We start from the raw sequence: 16,561 nt of genomic DNA on the forward strand, positions 1-16,561 counted from the left end.
GCTATAATGGAGGCCCGGAAGCTGCCCCCCGTACCCATCATTTTGCCCACAAGGCCATCCTTGGGTCTGCAGGCATAGAGTTAAATGCTTTACACAGGACTACTCATTTACTCTTACAGCAGCCCTAGGAGGTGGGTGCTATTACCTCTATATCCCCCTTTCACAGATGAGGAAACTGAGGCTCAGACCGGGTTTTAGGCTCTTGCCCAGCTTCACCCAACCTGTAAGTGATAATGGTCCAGAGGACGCTTTCCTGACAATGAATCTCCTAATTTTGGCTTCTTTGGCAATCTGCATAGGCTGAGATTCTCCAAAATCATCAAGTCTTGGTTCCTTTTTGCTTAACAGTGCTTCTCTCCATCTATCTCTTTCCTCTCACATTTTGCTATAAGCAGCAAGAAGAAACTGATCTGCACCTCTGACAATTGGAAATTCCCCTCTGCTGAATATCCAAGTTCATCACTTACAAGTTCTGCTTTCTGCATAACTGTAGGACACTACTCTGTTAAGTTACCACCACTGTATATATAAAAGATCCCCTTTCTCCCAGATGTGTTGACTTATGTTTCTTCCACCCTAGAACATTTCCAAAAGACAGACTGATTAGCAAGCATATTAAAAATGCCCAGCCTTATAGAGACCAAAGAAAGTATAATAAGAACTTACCATGCTTTGTTACTCATCAAGATCAGTAAAGATTTCTGAATTGATAAAACCCAGTACTGGTGAGGATGTGGTAAAACAAGCATTTTCATAAATTACTTGGAGGTAAAAGTATATATGAACTGGGAAAGCAGTTTGGCACACATGGTAGAGGCCTAAGACAAGTTCAGACCTTATGGTTCAATTTCTGGGAGTCCATCCTGAACTTGGGAAAAGATATGCCCCTAATGATGTTTATTGCCACAGACTTGGGTAAATTGCTATAAATCAGTGTTTCTCAGCCTTTTTTGCATTATCCCTCCCTGGTTGTTTTAGACACTTTTTTCCCTAATCACCTCTTATGAAATTTTAATACCACAGATATACCAAATATTTGTTTATATAGTATATGTATAGCTATGTTTTCTACATGGAAAGAGTAAGATTTTTTTACTCCCCGAGAACTGATTTTTGCCCTTGCTGAGAATGCATGCTATAAAGAATGGTGTAGCCTTCTGATGGAATGGTACAGTCCTTTAAAAAGAAGTTTCAATATGAAAAAGGCAGCCATCCCCAAAAGAAAATGAGGAAAGCATGCAAATGATGACACATGGGTGGCCAGAAAGTGCATGAAGGTTGAGGAGATGCCTGACCTCTTTAGGGATCAAGAAAATGCATGACAAAGCCACATCAAGGTCCAGTTTCATCCCTGTATCATTGTTCCAAATTTAAAATGTCCAACAATACCAAATGTTGGAGAGGCTGTGGGTTCACAGGACTCCTCCACACTGCAACCATTTTGGAAAGCAGACAGATATTAATCACAACACTGAACATTCATGTGCCACATAACATAGCCATTCCTCACCCAGATAAATATCCACAAGAAACCTTGACTTTTTGCCCCAGGAAACATGCCCCCAAATGTTCATTACTGCACTGTGAAGAAGGCAGACACCCAGAAACAACCCAAATTCTCATCTCGAAGAAAACACAGAAATGCATTCTGGGAAATTCACCCAATGGCATAGTAATGAGCTACAGTGGTGTTCTCAGCCACAGGCAAACAGTACGGATGCACTTAGCAATATTACATGGAGTGGAACAAAACCTCCCCAATATTAGGCACAGCATGAGTCCCTCTGTGAATTTCAGTTCAGTTGTTCAGTTGTGTCTGACTCTGCAACTCCATGCACTGCAGCACACCAGGCTTCCCTGTCTATCACCAACTCCCGGAGTTTGCCCAAACTCATATCCATTGAGTTGGTGATGCCATCCAACCATCTCATCGTCTATTGTCCGGTTCTCCTCCTGCCTTCAATCTTTCCCAGCCTCAAGGTCTTTATGGATTTAAGATGACTAAAATGAGACAACATTTTTGGGGAATACATATTTGAGGTACAGTTATTTTCAAGCAAAGAAAGGAGACATTCTAGGTTAAAAAGCATGATTAATTCTGGGAAGAAGAGCCCAAAACATAGGATGGGGGAGAAGCATTTCTGAGGTGTGAGCTATTGTGAAAGTTCTGTTTATCCTAGGGGTATTTATTTTGAGGATTTAGGGTATTTATTCTATAAGCAAACATTTAAATGTACTAATAAATGGAACAATGATAAGTGCCAGTCGTTAGTCAGGCTGGGATTAAACTCATGCCAGCATCTAAAGCCCAAATAAACAGCAAAATCACGAACTCAAAATTAGGATGGACTAAGAAGAGACTGTCAGCTCCATGTTGGGAGAGGGGAGGGTGTCTGCTTGGTTCACAGCTGTGTCCCTGATGCTGAGACCAGTGCCTGGTGCACAGTGGGGGCTCAGTACATATTTGTTGAATAAGTGAAAGTCTCGGGGGCAATGCCTGTTTAAAATCCCATTTTTAAAAATAATCACATGTGTTTATCTTAAGTCTTATATATACAAAAAATGTATCATATAAAATGTATATGTACTAAACGTATAAACATACGCATAGGAGCCAAAAGACCCTGATGCTGGGAAAGACTGAGGGCAGGAGGAGAAGGGGGCGACAGAGAATGAGATGGTTGGATGGCATCACTGACTCAATGGACATGAGTTTGAGCAAACTCCAGAAGATAGTGAAGAACAGGGAAGCCTGGTATACTGCAGTCCATGGGGTCTCATAGAGCCAGACATGACTAAGGGACTGAACAACAACAACATGTATAATTATTATTAATTATATAATTTATATTTGTACATTATAGAATATGTGTATGTATTAAATGTATATTTAAAAGATTCATACACACACTAGGGTTCCTCAACCACAGCACTGATAATGAACTTATCTCCAAGATTTTTTGTTAGGCAGAGGAAAAAAAAAAAGAAAACCCAAACTGCTGAATGTTAAAAACATGTGTTCAACATTTACGTAAGAACATGAAGAAAGCTACATAGTCCCAAAGCTGCAGCAGGTACCCTGTGTGCAGGTGATAGACTTAGCTTAGCCCCATTTTATAGATGTGGGAACTGAGGCCCAGAGTTAATTCCTAACTACTCTAAATCACTTATCACTCAGCTCTGCCTCTGGCACAAAAGCAGACCCAGACAGTGAGTAAACAAATGGGTGTGGCCAAGTGTCAATAACATTATTTGCGTCTGGCTTCTTTCACTGGGCATAATTATTTTGAGGCTCATCCTCATTGTCCCTTGTATCAACAGCTCATGCCTTTCTATCCTGGGCTAGTTTTCCGCTGTCTGGATACGTTACACAGTGTCTATCCGTTCACCTGCTGATGGACATCTGAGTTGTTTCCAGTTCTGGACTATTACAAATGAAGCTGCTATGAACCTCCGGGCACAAGCCTTCCTATGAACATTTGCTTTCACTCCTTGTGGTGGTAAAGGTCTGGGAGTAGAATGATCATAGCCAAGTGCATTTATGTCAAAGTCTTCCATGGCCATAAGCTTTTGTTTCTCTTGGGCAAAGATCTCAGAGTAAAAGATTGGATCCCATGGTGGTAGGTGTGTGTTTAACTTTATAAGAACCTGCCAAACTATTCGCCAAAGTGGTTGCACCATGGGACACGCCCTCCAGAGGGAATTTCAGTTGCTCTACATCCGGTGGCCAAGACTGAACAAACACAGGAGCAGATGCATCATTGCAGACCTGGTGAGTGATGGGGAGAGTGCCAGTCAGATGGCAGCAGGGGTGGGGGAGCAGGCAAGGTGAGGCATAAATCCAAGGCTTGCTGGATTCCGCAGAGCCCTCTGACCCCAGCTCCATCAGGTCCAGGTGCAAAGCAGCTACTGATTTGGACCCCTAAATCCATTGGAAGGACTGATGCTGAAGCTGAAGCTCCAATACTTTGGCCACCTGACATGAAGTGCTCATTGGAAAAGACCCTGATGCTGGGAAAGATTGAGGGCGGAGGAGAAGGGGGTGACAGAGGATCAGATGGTTGGATGGCATCACCGACTCAATGGACCTGAGTCTGAGCAAGCTCTGGGTGATAGTGAAGGACAAGGAAGCCTGGCGTGCTGCAGCCCATGGGGCCACAAAGGGTCGGACATGACTGAATGACTGAACAACAACCTAAATCCATAACAGGATTGTACCCAGGGGTCGTCACTTTCCCGTCTTGGCAGTGATGACCAGTTCTCCTGGAGAATCTCAGAGTTCAGGGCCTGCCTTTGGGAGGCCATAGGTGGGAGTGAAACATCAACGAGTTGGCCCTAAGTGATCTTCAGATGTATCCGGTGGGGACAGTTTGCCAGTGAACCAGAGAGTTTTTGAATCCTTGCTCCTTTTGCTACAAGGACTAGAGCTTCTGGATCTCTACCTCAAGGCACAGACAGGAGCTGCCTAGCCTGGGTTCAGATCCCTGTAGTGTGACCCTGGGCAAGTCAGCTCAACTTGCTGAGCCTCAATTTGCCCATCTGTAAAATGGGGGAGGGGAACACAGTAGTCATTGTTGTTCAGTCTTTCAGTCATGTCCAACTCTTTGCTACTCCATGGACTGCAGCAAGCCAGACTTCTCTGTCCTTCATCATCTCCATGAGTTTGCTCAAACTCATGTCCATTGAGTCGGTGATGCCATTCAACCATCTCATCCTCTGTCATCTGCTTCTCCTCCTGCCTTCAATCTTTCCTAGCATCAGGGTCATGCTGAGGATTAAATAATTTAATATTTGCCAAGTGCCTAGAATGGGAGAAGGCAATGGCAACCCACTCCAGTGCTCTTGCCTGGAAAATCCCATGGACGGAAGAGCCTGGTGGGCTGCAGTCCAGAGGGTCACTAAGAGTTGGACACGACCGAGCAATTTCACTTTCACTTTTCACTTTCCTGCATTGGAGAAGGAAATGGCAACCCACTCCAGTATTCTTGCCTGGAGAATCCCAGGGACGGGGGAGCCTGGTGGGCTGCCATCTATGGGGTCGCACAGAGTCCGACACGACTGAAGTGACTTAGCAGCAGCAGCAGCAGAATGGGACCTAACACCCAGTGAATGATGGAAGGTGTTTGTTTGTAGTAACAAACCAGCTTGAGACACAAGTCTGTCCTCTGCAGATTTGCCTTAGCAACTGGGAACAAACTAAGTGCCCAGCCATTGGCAATTGTGGAGGAGATGGAATAGGATGAGGCAGTAAGGCAGGCTTTCAGGAATCCTCAGTGGTGTGAGGGAAATGCTGGCTATTTGAAGTTGACAGAGGTAGGGTTGGGCCAGATTTAATAACAGTAGCAAACACACCTGGGTCAGGCTCATTTTGTGCCTACCACAGTTCAAAGGAACCCAGAGCTTGCAAACTTTTCCAGCCGAGAGCCAGAAAATGACTATTTTCAGCCTTTCAGGCCAGGGGATTTCTGTTGCACCCACTCGTTCTGTAGTTTAAAAGCTGCTGTGGACAACCTGTCAATGCATGGGTTTGGCTGGGTGTCAACAAAACTTTATTGACAAACACCAAAATGTGAATTTCACATCATTTTCATGTGTCATGAAATAGTATTCTTTTGATTCCCTTCAACAATTTAAACATGCTTAGGGACTTCTCTGGTAGTCCAGTGGCTAAGACTTCAAGCTCCCAATGCAGGGGGCCCGGGTTAGATCCTTCATTGGGGAACTAAATCCCATACTGCAATGAAGATCCTGCATGCCACAAATAAAACCCAGTGCACCCAAATAATTAGTTAATTTAAAAAATATTTATTACAAAAAAACTTTAGCTCAACGGCTGAACAGAAGAATCTAGCCCTTGAAACGTAGTTTGCTGATCTCTGCCTTAACTCATTGTCGTGGCTCCCAGTGGAAGGTACTGTTATCATTCCCGTAGTACAGATGAGGAAACTGAAGCACAGAGAAGTTGAGGGAGTTGCCCAAGGTCACACAGCCAGTAAGCTTATCAATGCTTCTGCAGGAGGTGTTACTTTGATGGTGGGGTGGGGGGTCCAGTCTTCCAAACAGAAACCACCATCCCTACTTTCCCAGCCTTCACACAGTTCCCCCACAAAGCACCATCCTTCCCCTTTGAATTCTCTGGGTCCCTGGGAGGTTAACTGTAGCAGGTATCATTACCCCCATTTTATAGATGAGTAAATTGAGGCCCACGGGTGGCCTTGAAGCCCTAATAACAGCTTTACATTGTGTAAGCAGCCATTTCCGGCTATTAAACCATTTGCACAAAGAGCCCTCAAGGAGGGGCAGGGAAACCCTTATTAGCTTGTGTGATAGAAGAAACATCATTAAGGCCCAAGGAAGGAAATGATTTGCCCAGGGTCACACAGTGGCTGAGCTATGTGTGCAATGTTGGGGCTCCTCCATCATTGCCGGTGCCTGAGGCTCTCACTGGTTCAGCATCTGCCTCCAGTGATAGGAACTAGATGCCTGACCTTGGCATTCATTCATTCATTTGGCTGCACCAAGTCTTAGTTGAAACGTGTGGAGTCTTTAGTTGTGGCATTTGGTCTCTTATTTGAAACATGTGGGATCTTAGTTCCCTGATCAGGGATTGAACTGGGGGACCCTACACTGGGAGCATGACGTCTGAGCCACTGAACCATGAGGGAAGTCCCATGACCTTTGTATTCTTTGCCTTGTCTCCATCCTCAGGACTGATTTTAGCCTGGCACAAACTAGATCCCCAGGGCTGCAATGTGGGTGAGGCCAATGGGGCACTTATCGAGGGGTGTGATATCTAAGAGGGCACCAAAAGCTCAGTCGTCAAGATAAATAATCTTTAAAGTATCTGCAGAAAATCTAGGACCAACAAAATATCGCAATTAAATAAAGTCAGGATTGGTATTAGTGATTTTTTTTTTTTGACCTCAGACTCCAACCTCAGGCCTGTAGGTAGGCAGGGACGGAAGACCAGATTTGAGGAAGACCAGATTCAATGTGGCTTGGGGAGACCCTGAGATGGATGCAAAGGGCACCCCAGGCCAAAAGAACAGCCTAAGCGAAAATGTGGGGAGACAAGGCAGCAGCCAGGCATGGACCTTGAAGGCCAGGTCTGCTGTTCTTTGAGGCAGCCACCTCCGTCTCTGAAAAGGGGGTGCAGGCAGAGGATGAAGAGCACAATCCTCCCTTCCCACCACCTGCCCCCCCTTTCCAGCTGCCGAGAGTGCAAGGCCAAGAGTATGATTCAGAGTGGCCCGGCCTAGGCTTAGCTCCAATCCCTTCCTCCTGCCAACAGCTCTCTCTCCTCCTTTGGATTCTGTTGGAAAAAAAACAAAAAACAAAAAACCTCTCCCTCCCCACCCCACCCCCCACTGCTGCCGGGAGGAATTTGACATGGCAGCAGGCCCAGGCCTCCACCCTCCCCCAGGCAGTCCTCTGCCAAGCACGACGTGGCCACACCGGGGAGGACCCTATGAAGATGGCACTCTCCCCACCTTGGACGCGGAGGAGCTCCTGACTCTGGTGAGCCCTCTAGGGGGCCCACCCTGCCCCCCAGGGCTCAGCCTGGCACTTTGCTCCCTGCCAGGCCAGAGACCATCTGTTCATCATTGAAATCTCAACACTGGGTTTGGTTGGCAGAGATCTCTGGAGCTGCAGGGCAGGGACCCTGGGCCCTGAAGGAGCAGAGGGCTTGCCCAGGTCTTGGCGCCCCCTAAGATGGGCCATACTAGGCTTCTGGGCTGGGTGGGGTTTGAGACCCCTCCATACATCTGCATGCACCCACACACACACACAGACACACAGACACACACAGACACACACACACACACACACACACACACGGCTCCGTTTCCTCGGTCCCCCCAATCCCGGGCATCAGGCCAGAACTGAGTTCCAGCCAGTCACCTAGCAAGACCTCACCAGGCCGCCAGGCCATGAAGCCTTCCCACAAACACAAATACACCCGCCCTGATTACTCCCCCTCCTCTAATTCAGAAAGCAAATCCTGGTTGACAGCCAAAGTGGCTGACGGCTGCTGGAGGTGGTTGCCCAATTGCCAGAGTATGGGGGGGCTCTGTCCAGACTCTGGAGCCCTGGGTTCTTCTTACCACACCTACTTTTCCCTCTCTCAGCCCAGGGAACCCTGGGGGCTCCCCCAGAGCTGGGGGGGGGGTGGGGCAGGGGTGGGGCAGAGGGGATACTGGAAGGGGGTGGGGGCTGAGCTAGAACATATGCAGAGGGGTTAAAGAGAATTAGTCTTCTTTCATTAATTCATCTAACAACATTGATCCAGCACCTTCTGTTGCCAGGCACTGTTCTGGGCACTGAGGATGCGGTAGGGGACAAAAAAAGGGCAAAATTCTTGCCTTCATGGAGCTGATGGTGCAAAGGGGGAGATAGGTGGGGAGCAAGACATGGAAGGGGAATGTACAGTTGGGTGGTGATGAGTAACTTGGAGAAAAAAAATGAGAGAGATGGGGATGGGAAGTGGGCAGGTCAGGCTTGGGGGTGCAATTTAATAAGCTAAAGGAGGTGGAGAAGAAGCCATGTGGGTGTCTAGAGGGAGAGTGGTTCAGAAGGCATAGCACCTGCAAAGGCCCTGGGGCAGGTCCACAACTGGTGTATTGGAGGAACAGAAAGGAGGTCCCTGTGGATGGAGCAGAGTGAGCGAGGGAGGAAGGGAGGGCAGGAAGAGGGTGCGGCAGGTCGAGCTGGGCCTCCCAGCCTCAGAAAGGGCTTGGACTGTTATCCCAGGGAGATGGGAGCCCTGGAGCGCACCAAGCAGAGAAGGGGGCGGGGCCTGACTCAGGTTCTCTCGGGCGCCCTCTAGCAGCTGCGGGGAGGACAGACTGAGGGAACAGGTGGGAGTTGGGGCCCAGGATGAGCGATGTGCGGGGTCCAGGTGGGTGGCAATGGGGGCTGTGCTAGATCAGGTGAAGGTTGTATGCCTACTATGTAAAACGCTATTTGCTGGTATGTTCCTTTGCCTTCACATTAGCTCCACAGGTACGTATTGCGTCTGTGCGTGCTAAGTGGCTTCATGCGTGCTAAGTGGCTAAGTGCGTGCTAAGTCGTGTCGGACTCCGCGAACCAATGGACAGTAGCTTGCCAGGCTCCTCTGTCCATGAGATTCTCCAGGCAAGAATATTGGGGTGGGTTGCCATTTTCTCCTCCAAGGGATTTTCCCAACTTCGGGATTGAACTCCGAAGTCTCTGACGTCTCCTGCATTGGCAGGCAGGTTCTTTACCACTAGCGCCACTGGGAGGCCCAGAGAAAGGCAGGACTGCACCCCAAATCCCAGTGTTTAGGTGGCACAGCACATCGTATCAGTGTCTAAAGCCCTCCAGGGCTCCCTGTTGCCCTCGGGATGAGTAAGTCTTCCCCGCGGCCCTTGAGGCCCTGCATGACCTGCCCCTTCTCCCTCTCTCCCCTTCACTCACTCTGCTCCAGACACACAGGCCTCCGGGCTATCCCTCTAACACGCCTGGTCAGGCCCTGCCCCCGGGCCTTGCATGTGCCATGCCTGCTGCCCTGACTCCTCTCCTTCCAATGTGGCTTTTCCTCTGCATCTTCACTTCCTTAGTGTCCGGCACATGGCAATTGCTCAATAAGTATTTAGTGAGTGACTTACTGAACGTTTAAGTATAATTCGGGCTTTGTTAAGACGATAACAGCCCAAGAGCACACATCTGAGCAAAGAGCTCCCTCAGATCAACTCTGAGGCCCACAGATTAGGAAGCACCAGCAGAAGGATGTCTCTAAGGGACCAAGAGGGGTAGATTTGGGGGACTAAAGGGGCCCACTCCGAAACCCTTTGCTGGGCCAATGGGCTTCACCTGGAGATGGGGCGTGACTTGTTGGAGCATTGTCATTGGCCAGCATGTACCCAGGCATGTTCTGATAGGCCTCGCGGCCAGGCGCAGGCTGATTGGCTCCTTCTTCTCCACCCCATATCCAGGCCCGGGATTCCACTGTTTGCGCTGGTGCCCAGTTCTGAGTTGCTTTTTCTATCCTGATGGTGCCTGCGGGGCCAAGGCAGTAGCACTGCCCAGGCATGCCATCCTCAGATTTTGCAACTGTGGCATGCCTTGGGCTCCTTCTACCAGTTTCTGGAACCCTGGCATGGCCGATCACATTGACTGCCCACCCCTCCCCAGGTGGGACTAGTGTCCTGAGCAATGGGTTGCCTGGGGAGACTGTAGAGCCTGGTTGCACCCTGATGTGCTGTGCTCTCTCTGAGCCTGAATTCTCTCCTCTGCTAAAGGAGATCTCTGAACGTGAGGGTGCTAAGGAGGCTGTAGAGGTTCTCAGAGGGGCGGTTCTGTCCTCCAGAGGACACTGAGCTGTGTCTGGGGACATCTGTGGTTGTCATGATGGGGGGGGGGGGGGGGATGGAAAGGATGCTGCTCCTTATTCACAGTGCCCAGGACAGTCTCACAGAGAATGATCCCCTTCCCCAAATATCCACAGTGTCCACGGGGGAGAAACTGCAAGAGAGGGCTAGGTGTTTTGGAAATTGGAAAACGTTGTGTGCAAGCATATATCCTCCTCAGGCGGGCCAGACCTTTACAGAGTGGGCTTCATTTATCTTCCTGACAGCTAAGGGATGTGAGGACAATGAAAACAGGACAGTTTTGTTGTGCACCTACTGTGTGCCAGGTACCTCCCATCCCTCTTCTACACATGACCATCTCACATTCTACCCCTGCCACAGAGCTTCCATTATTCCTTAGCCCATTTCACTGATGCACAAATTCAGGCACCTGCCCACAATCACCACAGGTAGCACATTTGCCTCTGGTGCCTATGGTGTAGACAGACTCACTCACTTGTATCATAATAAGAACATCAACAGCCGATGGGGCCCGACTTTGTGCTAACTTTTACAGACTCAATGCAGTAATTCTCAAAGCTGCCCTTTCAGGGGCATAGGACTGTTGCCTCCATTTTATAGATGGGGAAATTGAGGCCCAGAGAGAAGCGGGTCTGTTCCAGGGTTCTGTACAACATACAGCTAGCTTCCCAGGTCATCTTGTACTCATACCCCTGTTTCTGCCAAGCTAGGTCTGCTCCCTGGCCCTTCACCCCAATTCTCCCAGAAGGTGGGAAGTGCTGCTGTTGACCCACTCAGGGTGCAGTTCCTCCAGCCCCCCAGCTTCTCTGGGCTCATCCCTGCAGCCCTCCAAACAGGAGGAAAGGGAAGCAAAGCAGCAAAAGAGACTGGGGTTAGACACCTAGTAGCACTTCCTGGGTTTGGAGACTGGTAGAGCAGGAAATGTACCTGAAATATTCCCTCTACTGGAAACATTTCATACCCTTGGAGCAGAGCAAAGAGCAAGTGAGTGATGACCCTTCTGGACAAGACAGGGAGACTGCAGTTCCAGGAGGCATGACCATTTGCCCATGGGCAGGGGATGCCCAGAAGCTGGGGAAGTGTATCCCTGAGGGCTTTCATACTGTCCAGATCCCTTGGCTCTAGAGTCAGGCTGAACTGGGTTGGGATCCTGGTTTGGTCATTAGTTTGCCTGGTTACTTTGTGAGGGAGCTTGCCATTGCTGGGGATACTGAGAATGCCATGGAGGGTGGTGGCCGGAGTCAAGCCCAGACTTCCACAGAGGCCACTGGGGAAGGCCTCCACCCAGCACCTCTGCCAGAGGGCCTGGCACAGCACCTGGGTGTGGACGTGGGCACCGCCTGGCACTCTGGAGCCTGCCCACACATGCCAACCTGGGCACAGCCTCCAGAGTCCCACTCTTGTGTCTCCGGCATCTCTCCTTCGAATGCAGAAACTGAGGCTGGGACCTCATGAGGTGGGAGACACTGAGCAATTCAGGGTGGCTGTGGGGACACAGCCCACCTGGTCCCCATGACCGCCCAGCTCAGGGCTCCCCAGGCTGCGTGTCTCCTGTTGTCATATGGGAACTCAGACAAGTTGCTTCTGTTTTCTGGTCCTCAGTTTCCCCATTGGTCTGAGAGGAATTCACTGATGTGCCTGGCGGGGCTGCTGCAAGGAACAGATATCATGCACTTCCGTGAAGCAAAGGGGCAGGAGTGACACTGTGATTTCCAGTCCCACAGGGCCCAGGAGGCCTCTTCCCCTGAATCCCACCTGCCAGGCCCCAGCAGTCAGGCCACTGAAGGCTCAGACCCGAGCTCTGCTGCTCACAGATGGTGTGGCCTTGAGCAGGCATCCTTGCCTCAGTTTCCCCTTCTGTAAAATGGGCACATCCACATGATGATCACAGTTGCCACTCTTTGCAGGCTGCCTTGCTGGCTGGAGGAGGGCCCCAGAGACAGCCCTCCCACATCCCCTGAGTAGGGCTGGGGTCTCCTCTTCCCACCATGGGGGCTCTCTCCCACCTCCTGCCAGCTGCTCCTAAAAGTCCTGCCAAATGGGAGGTTTCTTTGCCTTCTAAAAATTAGGGGGCAACTCCTGCTCCTCTAGGTCTTAAAAGGGAGCTCCTTGGCCTTTGCCCTTTGCCCTCCGACCTCCAGCAGCCAGGTAGGGGGAAGCCAACAAGTAGGGAGAGCAAGTCAGGAGGGCGGTAGGAGCCTGGTAATTGGGCCCCAGGTCACACCCAGGTAGATGTGCCACTTAGGGGGGCATTTCTTGGGAGTGGGAGCCTCAGGTGAGGATTGAAGTCCTAGCACTGCAGCCCAGGCTGGGGGGCGGGGAGCGGGTGGCTGGCACCCAAGGTGGGTCATAACGGCAGGAAGTCGGTTACAGAGGGAGAGAGTCGTTGGCACTGTGATTTCCGGCTGTGCTGCTGGGTTATGTAAAGGGCAGAGCCGCGGGGTGGGGAGGGCGGGCACCTCGACATTGTTGCCCACCTGGCCCAGCTGACAATGGAGGGACAGAGTTTCAGAGCACGGGTTGGCATTAATTTGAATCGGACCATGGGGACTGATGCCCTCAGCTCATTTCTCCACCTCCTCAGCCTCCCATCCACTGGGCACCATCAGGTGGAGGGGTGGGAGGCAGCCCTCTGGGTTTCTCAACTCTCCCGGCCCTGCCCCAGAGGCAGAGGACCCCAGTCTTGGTTTGCTGGTCTGTGCAATAGGCCTGGCTTGCATATTTATTTACTTTTGTTGTTGCTGTTGTTCTTTCTTTATTTTTCCTCAAGGATAAGAGACTTTTTAATTTATTTTAATTTTTTTTTTGATGATAACTATATGTTTGGGCTTCCCAGGTGGCTCAGTTGTAAAGAATCCTCCTGCAATGCAGGAGATGTGGGTTCAATCCCTGGGTTAGGAAGATCCCCTGGAGAAAGAAATGGCAACCCACTCCAGTATTCTTGCCTGGAGAATCCCATGGACAGAGGAGCCTGGCGGGCTACAGTCCATGGGGTGGCAAAGAGTCAGACATGACTTAGTGACTAAACCACCACCACCATAACCACCATCACCATACATTTATCCATCATATCATGTAGATACAAAATTAAAGAAATAGAAAAAAATTTTTTTTCCTTGTGTTGAGGACTCTCTGAACAGACTTGGCTGAGGGGAGGTGGCCTCTCCACTTCACAAAGGAACACACTGAGTCTTGGTGTGGACCACCACGGCCATGAGGTCTTACGTCCAGTCCCAAGCTGTCCTGTCCCCAGCGTGCATCCCACCTTTTGGTTCATCAGCCCGCGTTAATTGAGCACCTGCTATACGTTCACTCCTTCCGGGGCTTTCTCCACAACCTGCAGGGCGGGACCCCCACTTTCTGGAAGAGGAAACTGAGGGGACAAATCTGGGGTCAGAGAGGGGCCGGAGCCTGACTTGGGTGTCCTCACTTTCGGCCCTATGCTTCCATCCTCGGTAGCTCAGTCGGTAAAGAATCTGTCTGTAGTGCAGGAGACCCGGGTTCCATCCCTGGGTTGGGAAGATCCCCTGGAGGAGGAAATGGCAACCCACTCCAATATGCTTGCCAGGAAAATCCCATGGACAGAGGAGCCTGGCGGGCTTTACCGTCCATGGGATCACAAAGAGTCGGACACGACTTCGCAACCACCATCATCACTACCATCCCTCAGACACGCGCTGCACCCACCACGCCCAGCCCCCCACCCCTGAGCCCCTTCCACCACCTAGACCTGGACTTGGGGGTGGGCAGAGGCCACTGTATCTTCACGGAGTGGGGGTGGGGCGGTGGCTAAGGTCAGGCTGCAGACCCCGCCCCCTTCTGGGAGGGGCCTGGCCAAGAGCTCCGTTAACAGGGCGGTTAAAGAATGACAGATGCGGGGCGGGGCCGCGGGGTGGGGGGGGGAAGCCTGAAAGAATTAAGCCAGCGCTTGGAGAGGTTGGTTTATATAATCTTGGGTACGGGTACGATGTGTCCTCTGGAGCCAGGATTAGGTGCTGCCGTTTCCCAGCAGCACTGGGGGAGGTGGCATTCCGCTCCTGCTCTGCCCTGCTCCACTGGAGCTACCCCCTCCCCAACCCAGCCCTCCTGGACACCTGCTGGGGGAAGCTTGGGGGCTGCAGGGGCCGGTGCCTCTGGGAGGGCGCCAGCTCTGCCCGAGGAGGGGGAGACGGGTCTAGCAAGTGTGCCACCTGGCAGATCCACTCCCAGGTTCTGCCTTGCACAACCGGCTCCTGACCCTGGACAAACCCGAGGCCTCACGTTCTCTTCTGGAGAATGGGTTTTGCAGGTTTAAGCATTTGGAGCATGGTACACAGTTGGTGCTGAATAATCCTAGACCTTGGGAGGGCTTGGAAGCTGAAATGTGGGCTAGCCACACCATCCATCGGCTATCAACATTGCTGATGGACTTCCCTGGTGGCCCAGTGGTTAAGAATTCACCTGCCAATGCAGGGGACACGGGTTTGATTCCTGGTCTAGGAAGATTACACATGCTGCTTGGTAACTAAGCCTGAGGGCCACAACTACTGAGCCTGCGCTCTAGAGCCTGCCAGCCACTGCAATGAGAAGCCCACGCCCCACACCTAGAGGGTAGCCCCACACTCGTGGCAGCTAGAGAAAGCCTGCACACAGCAGTGAAGACCCAGTGCAGCCAAAAATAAAAAATATTCTAAAAACGAATGCTGACTGCAAAATAATGAAGTCTAACAATCATTTCAGTTTTCCTTATGCCATTCAGCGTCCCTTGATAGTATGTGTTGTTTTTCCTCTGTAGTCTTTCTCTCTCCCTGGAATGCCAGCTCCACAGGCACCCAGGAAGCACGCTGCATACAACTGCGGCGCTGCTCATGTGTACTGCACAGCCACTCAGGAACATGCTCTGTGCTGCGACGCTCACATGGGAATCCCTTGGCAACCTCACAAAACCAGGAAGGGCTGTTTTATGGCTCCCATTTCCCAGAGGCAGAATGATGCTCAGAAAGGGAGGCTCACCTGCTCAAGGTCACCCTGCAAAGAAGTGACAGAGCTGAGGTTCGCATCCAGCTCACTTTGCCGTCCGAGGCTTCCGGCCAAGGTGCTGCCTGGCTCCTCCTGGACTCAGACACTTGCAGGACTAAAGCGCAAGGAAACATGGGGCAACCAGAGATGCCTGGACCTTTGCATCCACTCATCAGGCCTTGTGGGGAGCTACAAGGGGAGGTCAGCAGTGCCACTTTTGGGGGGGGCCTGTGTTGGGGGACTGTTGGCGCAATAGGGGATAGACAGTGCAGGGGGAGGGGAAGAGGAAACTTGTTCCCATCACACATCACAGCCATGGTACCCTGGCCTCCAACAACCAGGCTGGGGATCCAGAGTGACCCCCACCCCCAAGGAGGATTCGCTGCAACCACTCAGCTGGCTGACTTCTTTTTCCGGTAACTATTACTCAGCTCCGGGATCTGGGAGAAAGGTCAGGGACATGGCCCTCGGCAGTAACTGGACTGGATGAGGGAGAGGTTGGAATTCCCACTCCTCCCAATGCCCAGGCTGGCTTCCTGCTGCCTCCTTGCAGGTGTTGGATGTCCCCAGAGGCAGGGAGGGGGCAGGATAGACTCCCCGATCTCTATATGGCCCAGACAGTCATACAGGGCAGACTCCATGCTGGTCCAGCCCACGATCCACTTCCTCCCATGCTGACCACCTGTCGCCAGCCTTCGGGACACACACTCACCACTGTAACTGAATCTACCAGGCAGCTCTGTGGATCCCCCCACCCTGTGACTGGCGCAGATCCAGGGAGAGTGAGATGGGAGGCGGCAGGAGGGGCTCTGCCCTGAGGATTTGGCAAGCAGGGCCAGGCTTCAGTCCTTCATCCTCTGCTCTCTCCCTCCTCCAGCTCTTCCGTCTTCCAGATGGGCAGTTACCTAACTTCCTCCACTGCTCATAGCCTGTAACATCCCTGTGGGTCCACTGTGCATGGGGCACCGACCGGGCACACGTGGTTTCTAACAGCTCAGGATAGACCCCCGATCTGCCTCTGACTTAACAACCTGCGGGTATGAACATTCCATGCACTCTTGCTTTGCTGTGGGGTTAAGTGGATTTCATGGGTCCCATTTTATAGATGGGAAAACTGAGAATCTGAGAGGTGAAGAAATTTGCCCAGTGGGGGCTGATTCAGATCCTCTCTGGTTTCCTGGACTTCACTCCTGCCTCCACCCAATCCCATC

Source organism: Budorcas taxicolor, chromosome 7, assembly GCF_023091745.1.
Source record: "Budorcas taxicolor isolate Tak-1 chromosome 7, Takin1.1, whole genome shotgun sequence".
NCBI classification, from domain to species: domain Eukaryota; kingdom Metazoa; phylum Chordata; class Mammalia; order Artiodactyla; family Bovidae; genus Budorcas; species Budorcas taxicolor.